Source organism: Lygodium microphyllum, chromosome 18 (genome assembly GCF_053477565.2).
Source record: "Lygodium microphyllum isolate KBCC chromosome 18, Lygodium_microphyllum_v1.1.10, whole genome shotgun sequence".
In the NCBI taxonomy this organism is placed as follows: Eukaryota; Viridiplantae; Streptophyta; class Polypodiopsida; order Schizaeales; family Lygodiaceae; genus Lygodium; species Lygodium microphyllum.
The window spans coordinates 124,741,232-124,747,231 of NC_141152.1; the positions used below are offsets into that span (position 1 = coordinate 124,741,232).

Genomic DNA, 6,000 nt, shown 5'->3' on the forward strand with positions numbered 1-6,000 from the left:
AAAATATTTATCCCCAAGTGATAACACAAAGAAATTACAAGAATAGCCAACCTCAAGCTAGTGCTACCTCATGCGGCGAATAATATATACTAAGATATTTTGCTAGACGTTACTATGAAAAATAACATGATAATAAACTATAAAAGAGAAGATAAGTACACGAAACTTACAGTACATAAGATTGGGTATAATCTTACCCCATGCATAGGTGAGTACCTTTCCCATGCATTTATTTATAATATTCAATGAAGTTTTTTTTTTCTTGCACAATTTTCTTTTGTGTAAATAAATCAAACACAACTTATTTTAAATAGATTTCTAACCAATAACAATATTTTATCTCTTATAATAAGTACATTCAAAATAAATCTATTATACATGTGTGTATACAAAGTCGTTGCACTTATAGGTGCATATAAAATATAATATTTCTAATTTTCACATTACAAAGTGTATAAGTTATACACATAAAAATAGACACTCCAAATAATAATTTTGTATAACTTCATCTAATAATGTGCTTACCACAATAAAAAACACATTACTATCCTTTTAACTATCTATGAAGCATAATGTAACCAATATCACATACACACATTTTTGTAATAAGTCACGAATCATGCAATAGATAGATAAATCTATAATTAAATTTAAAAAATACTTATTATACTAACTTTTGGGAAAACTCTACAGTAAATATAGTTTCATAATATCTACCACTCAAAGAAACATTTTAATATGAATTTCATAAATCTAAATATATAATTTCCAAATAATATATTCTAAATTTCCATCTCTTTGACAATGAGAGTCTAGATTGCTTGCCAAAGTAGCATGCCTCACATGTATGATCATAGTTGATATAGGCAAATTGCACAAGGCCATGAATAGCCTTTCTAGACTACATTTGTTTAAGCCTTTTCGAATTTCAATGCCCAATTTTTCTATAGTATAACTCAATACCCTTCTCTTGTCTATGTCCAATCTCAACATACATAGAAATTTCCATGACAAGAGTACCTATATCTAATGCAAACAACTTGTTTTTCTTTTAACCATGATCAATCAACCTACCATATTTTCCATTTCTAAACTTTTCAATGAAGAAAGTATATTTATTGAACCTCACTTGTAGCCCTTAATTTGTCACTAAAGCCAAAATTTTAGTGATTCTAAGCACATATAATGCATCTCCAAGCTTACTCTCTATCGCATCTCTAGTCACCAAAGGAACATTGCCAATGTGAGTAATCTTATGTAAGTTCTCATCTCCCATAGCCACATACTCTCCATTTTGCATTTGTTTCTTCCTATCAAACCATTCTACATGATTTATCGTATGGTTTATAGCTCATGAATCCAAAAACCAAGTATCCTCTCTGGGGAAATGTCATGTTGGCAAGTACATACTCCATAATAGCAAAAAGATGACCTCAGGTAATGAATCACTTCTAGAACCACATCGTATGCGCTCATAGCCACCAACATAATGCCCATATCATGCCCTTCCATAACCTTTAGATATAGCATCTTGCTTGAGGTAGCATTCTTTCTCAAAATGGCCAAATTATCCATAGTAATCATAAGCATTATCTTTATGAGAAGTAGATCATCATCTACCTCTAGAAAAGGATCTCATTCTTCTGCCTATTGGCACAAAGTCTCCATGACCGAAAGAGCTATGACCACAAGAAAAGTTGTCTCCATGACCATATGAAGATCCTCTAGCTCTAAATGAGCTACCATGACCTCTCTAATGATAGAATATATTGTTGTGACTAGTGTTTTTCCCACTGCTAGATATATTAAGGCTCAACTCTATTTCTTCAATAAGCAACAAAACAACTAACTTCTAAAGTAATAGAAACTAAATCATCATTATCCACATGTGCATTTATTAAAGTAAGATCCTTTGCAATCTGCTTTATCTCTGTAGTTATCACTAATGCTTCGACTCCCATCCCATGCACCATGAAATCTCTGCTTTACCTATATCTTTCTTGCCTCTATGAAAGTGCCATACATTTCTCAATGATCTTCCAAGCATCTTTACATGTGCTAGCTTTCTTGATGTACGGGATCAATGTCTCTAAAATGTATCTAGATATCAAATGTAAAAACTTATTATTTTAACCTATCCAATCGGTATAGGTCTTCTTTTGTTCCTCCATGGGCTCTTTAAGAAGTGCAAGGTATGCATCTTTACCAGAAATGAGGTCCCATAAACCTCCCCCCATTAGAAAATTTTTCATATGATAGGACAACACACTATAATTGTCCTTAGTTAACTTGTTACCAACCATTTGAGTAATCTATGTCATTTCAGACATTATGACTATTGCAAGTTTTGGAAAACTAAGCAATATGTAGTGTGTCAAATTAGTATCCAAGCGCATGAACAAGTCTTGAGTGTTGATTGGTCAAATATGAAACAAAAGAGCATTAAAAATGCCCAAGAAATTACATATACATGTGTCAAACTACTATCATTTACATCCATAGACCATGTCTGTATATTGTGTATATTGTGTATCAATTGTCTAGCAAGAAACACTGAAAAGAGGCCTCAAATGGTGCCCCTATGGCCCAAACAACATCAAAATATGGGTCTAAAATTGATACTTTTCATTGCTATTTTTTGGCAATTTTTAATGCCAAGAATGAAGTCAAAGACAAGCTCAAACCAAGACTCTTTTTGGTTGATTTTTTATTATATTTTAACCCCTTCAAATATGGACTTGAAAGTTGCATAGAACTGTCCTTTGAGTCCTTGAAACAACTTAGTGTGAAAACACCTTGTCAAAATATCCAGTCCAACTCTTCCTGTGTGGGCTCCCAAGTGTGAACATGGCAAAGTTGGAGGGGGTGATATTTTAAACCTTTAGATTAAACGTTATTAATTTAACCTTGGCTTATTATACCGGCCCATGGCCGTCAGCGTGCAACACAAATCAGCGGCGACCTCACCCATGTCCTCGCCAGTGTCGATCTGATGGAATACATATCATTGACCTACTCGATGTGTTTTAGATCCTCAAGCTCTGTAGCATCCACCATAACCAATATTTTGAATTTCTCTCCTCTGTCTCTACTCAACAAACCCCCTGCTTAATTTCTTTCAAGCCATGATATACCTAATGCTCTAAAATTAGCGAGGATTGAGTAGGTAGCTAGCTATGGGTGCCAAAGACGATTAACAAACGATGGTGATTAGGCTTTGCTAGCACAGCCTTTAAAAGCTGCCAGATCTTACAAGTTACAATTCCTTGTACGTCTCTGATCTCAGATCATGCCGTATTTATAAAATCAGCTCATCGTGAGGCTAAAACACGCAATATTCTTGCGTCGGATGGAGCATGCAAGGTCCAAGCTTGTTGGTAATTCACCACAGTGGTCTATTGAAGATGATTTTGGTTCTTGAACCCGCCGATGTCATTTCTTGGCCCACTAATCTCGCACTGAATGATGATGTCACGTGCATATTATGGAAGTCGAAGGGTCGTCTGGACGAATGAAACAGACGTCAAGGCGCTGAGGCAGGCCCAGCCGATCGGCGCCGGCGTCTCGCTAGCACAGCGCACTCAGCACAGACAAAACAAGCACGCACGCGCGCTCACACACACACACACACTCTCTCTCTCTCGTGCGCAATCTGACGATGGAAGCCGAAGGGCTCAGGTTAGATATCAAGTGGGGTTTTTTGTCTTGACGTACACATCAGCGGTCAAGGTCTGATGTGGCTGATTGACTGCAGGGTTTTAAAAAAGAGATGGAGAGAAAGAAAAAGGGGGGGCACATGCATGTGGCATGGCCATGGACATGGAATGCCAAACCCTCGCTACTCTCTCTCTCTCTCTCTCTCTCTCTCTCTCTCTCTCTCTCTCTCTCTCATGACTTAGGTTACATAGCATCCATGGCCATTTGCCTTCTCTCTCTCTCTCTCTCTCTCTCTCTCTCTCTCTCTCTCTCTCGCAGCTCTCTAAACCCACACATCCATGCTCTCTCGTGGCCCTTTGAAGCATAGGAAGCTCATCTAGCGGCTCTCTGAAATGACACATCTCGCAAACCTCTGAAGCCAAGCTCGTCTTCTGTAACAATAGGTACATGCTCTCTCTATCTCTCTCTCTCTCTCTCTCTCTCTCTCTCTCCCCTTTAGGATTGAAGCATATCATGGTGGATTTCACAGTTTACTCGGAGATTTTGCTCATTTTCTGAGCTTGATTATGAGAGATGGCACCAGTAGGCAATGAAAAAACCATGGGAGTGGATGGCATTGCTAGTGACAAGCAAAGACAGGAGAAGTGTAGGGGATTTTGGAGCTCTAGCTCTCTTGCAATGTTGTTGTGGGCGAAAGTTTGGACCTAAAGTAACCTTACAAGGGTGGAAATATATTACATTAGTAAAGAAACTGTGCTCCAAAAGGAGTAAAGGTCCATTAGATATCCCCATTTTAGTAGGTTTTGAAGTTGACAAGTGTCAATGGAAATGTATAAAATTATTGTCAATCTCAAAGGTAGATGAAAGAATTCAAAAGATGCAGTATCTCAACATTGCAAATGTATCAAAATAAAGTATGAAAGAATTCAAAAGATGTAGAAGCTCTTGCAAATGCTTAATGGAACATTGCAAGTGCATCATAATAAAAGTAAGGCGCAACAGGGATAGAAGATAATGCATCAAAGATTTAAGTGCTTTTCTACACAATGAAGTTAAATTTGTTTCCCCTTTCATCTACTATTTTGATGCAAGAAGATACACTTAATGGTGTGGCTACAAACCTAGTCTAAATTCTAACCCAAGGGTATGCTTAGAGGTGCATGAACTTGCACCACAAGGTGAGTATGGGATTGTCTAGGATTGACAATAGAGGCAATTTGGGAAAGTAGACCTTGTGAAGAATGCAATGCAAAAAGATTCTTAATGAAACTTCTTGAAGGTTCGTAAACTAGAACTAGGTTGTGTGGTTTCATATTGGTAAAAAGGACATGACATTGGCAAAAGGATCCTCAATTAGAAAGTACTCCAAGTTCATAAACAATTGCTTAATTAAAAAATATCACGTTGTGCTTTGGAAATACAGACTCACCCGATAAGTTGTTTGTGACTATCTGTCGTCGGACATAATAGCTTACCCAATGCGTTATTTGATGTCCATTGCTTGCAGAAGCCAGTTGGTGCATCCTTTCTTTGAGACTCACCACATATAAAATCATCCAACTGATCCCATTGGATGTATGCAATGTTTTGGATGTCATATTTTGATGACGAATTCATATGTGCCTCCCATTGAAGATTAGAGGCATCAAATGGACCAGATGGGAGATTTTGAGCTTTAATTTTTGGATTTGCATTGGTGGGTATGGGATGTTTAACAATCATGGGAATCATGGTGTTGGGGATTGAGCTATGTAAGTGCTTGCAAATATAGCCTATGGTGTGAAGGGTAGCTAAGTTGCTAAGCTTCAAAAAATAGCCCCTTTGCTAGGCTTAAAAAATGGTAGAAATGTGTACTTTGTGATGTTGTATTGATTGCTATGCTATTGGTAGAAATGGCTCAAAATAGTAGCTTTGCTTTCCTCAATGCCATTTGGGTTGCTTCAAAACATGGTAGAATGGTAGCTTTGGTATGCTGCAATGACTAGACGGGAATGGAGGAGTGTTGGAAGGGGAACGGAGGAGGGTCCTTTCGTAATGGAGGAGGACTGCAAAAGAGCAGGTCACTGTTTTCCTGAACAGAGAATGGTAGAGGGTCTCCAAAGGGAAAGAGAGTCATATATTTTATTAGCTTTTTAAAACGTCCGTTAGTAGTGGTGAAGACTATTAATAGGGGCCAGAGCGTGAGGAATCAAGGCGCCGACAGACCTCATGGATGCGTGACCATGGCATGGGCATAGCTCCATGGTGAATCGCAGTTTTACCCTGTGTCTATTCTGCATATAACCACCTCAAAAAGCAAAAACGTTTGCGAGTGTGGGGCCTATCATCGAAGTCTCTTCCAGC

The 6,000-nt window shown here is 37.9% G+C and overlaps 1 long non-coding RNA gene across 1 annotated transcript in view; it reads right to left on the reverse strand.

Annotated features, from left to right (window-relative positions):
• Positions 1 to 5,769, reverse strand: part of LOC148021345 (uncharacterized) — a 41,312-nt gene extending 35,543 nt beyond the window's left edge. Inside the window, exon 1 of the long non-coding RNA XR_015694540.1 lies at positions 5,087 to 5,769. This is a non-coding gene — a long non-coding RNA (uncharacterized LOC148021345). The remainder of the gene's footprint in view (positions 1 to 5,086) is intronic.
• Positions 5,770 to 6,000: the final 231 nt, after the last annotated feature.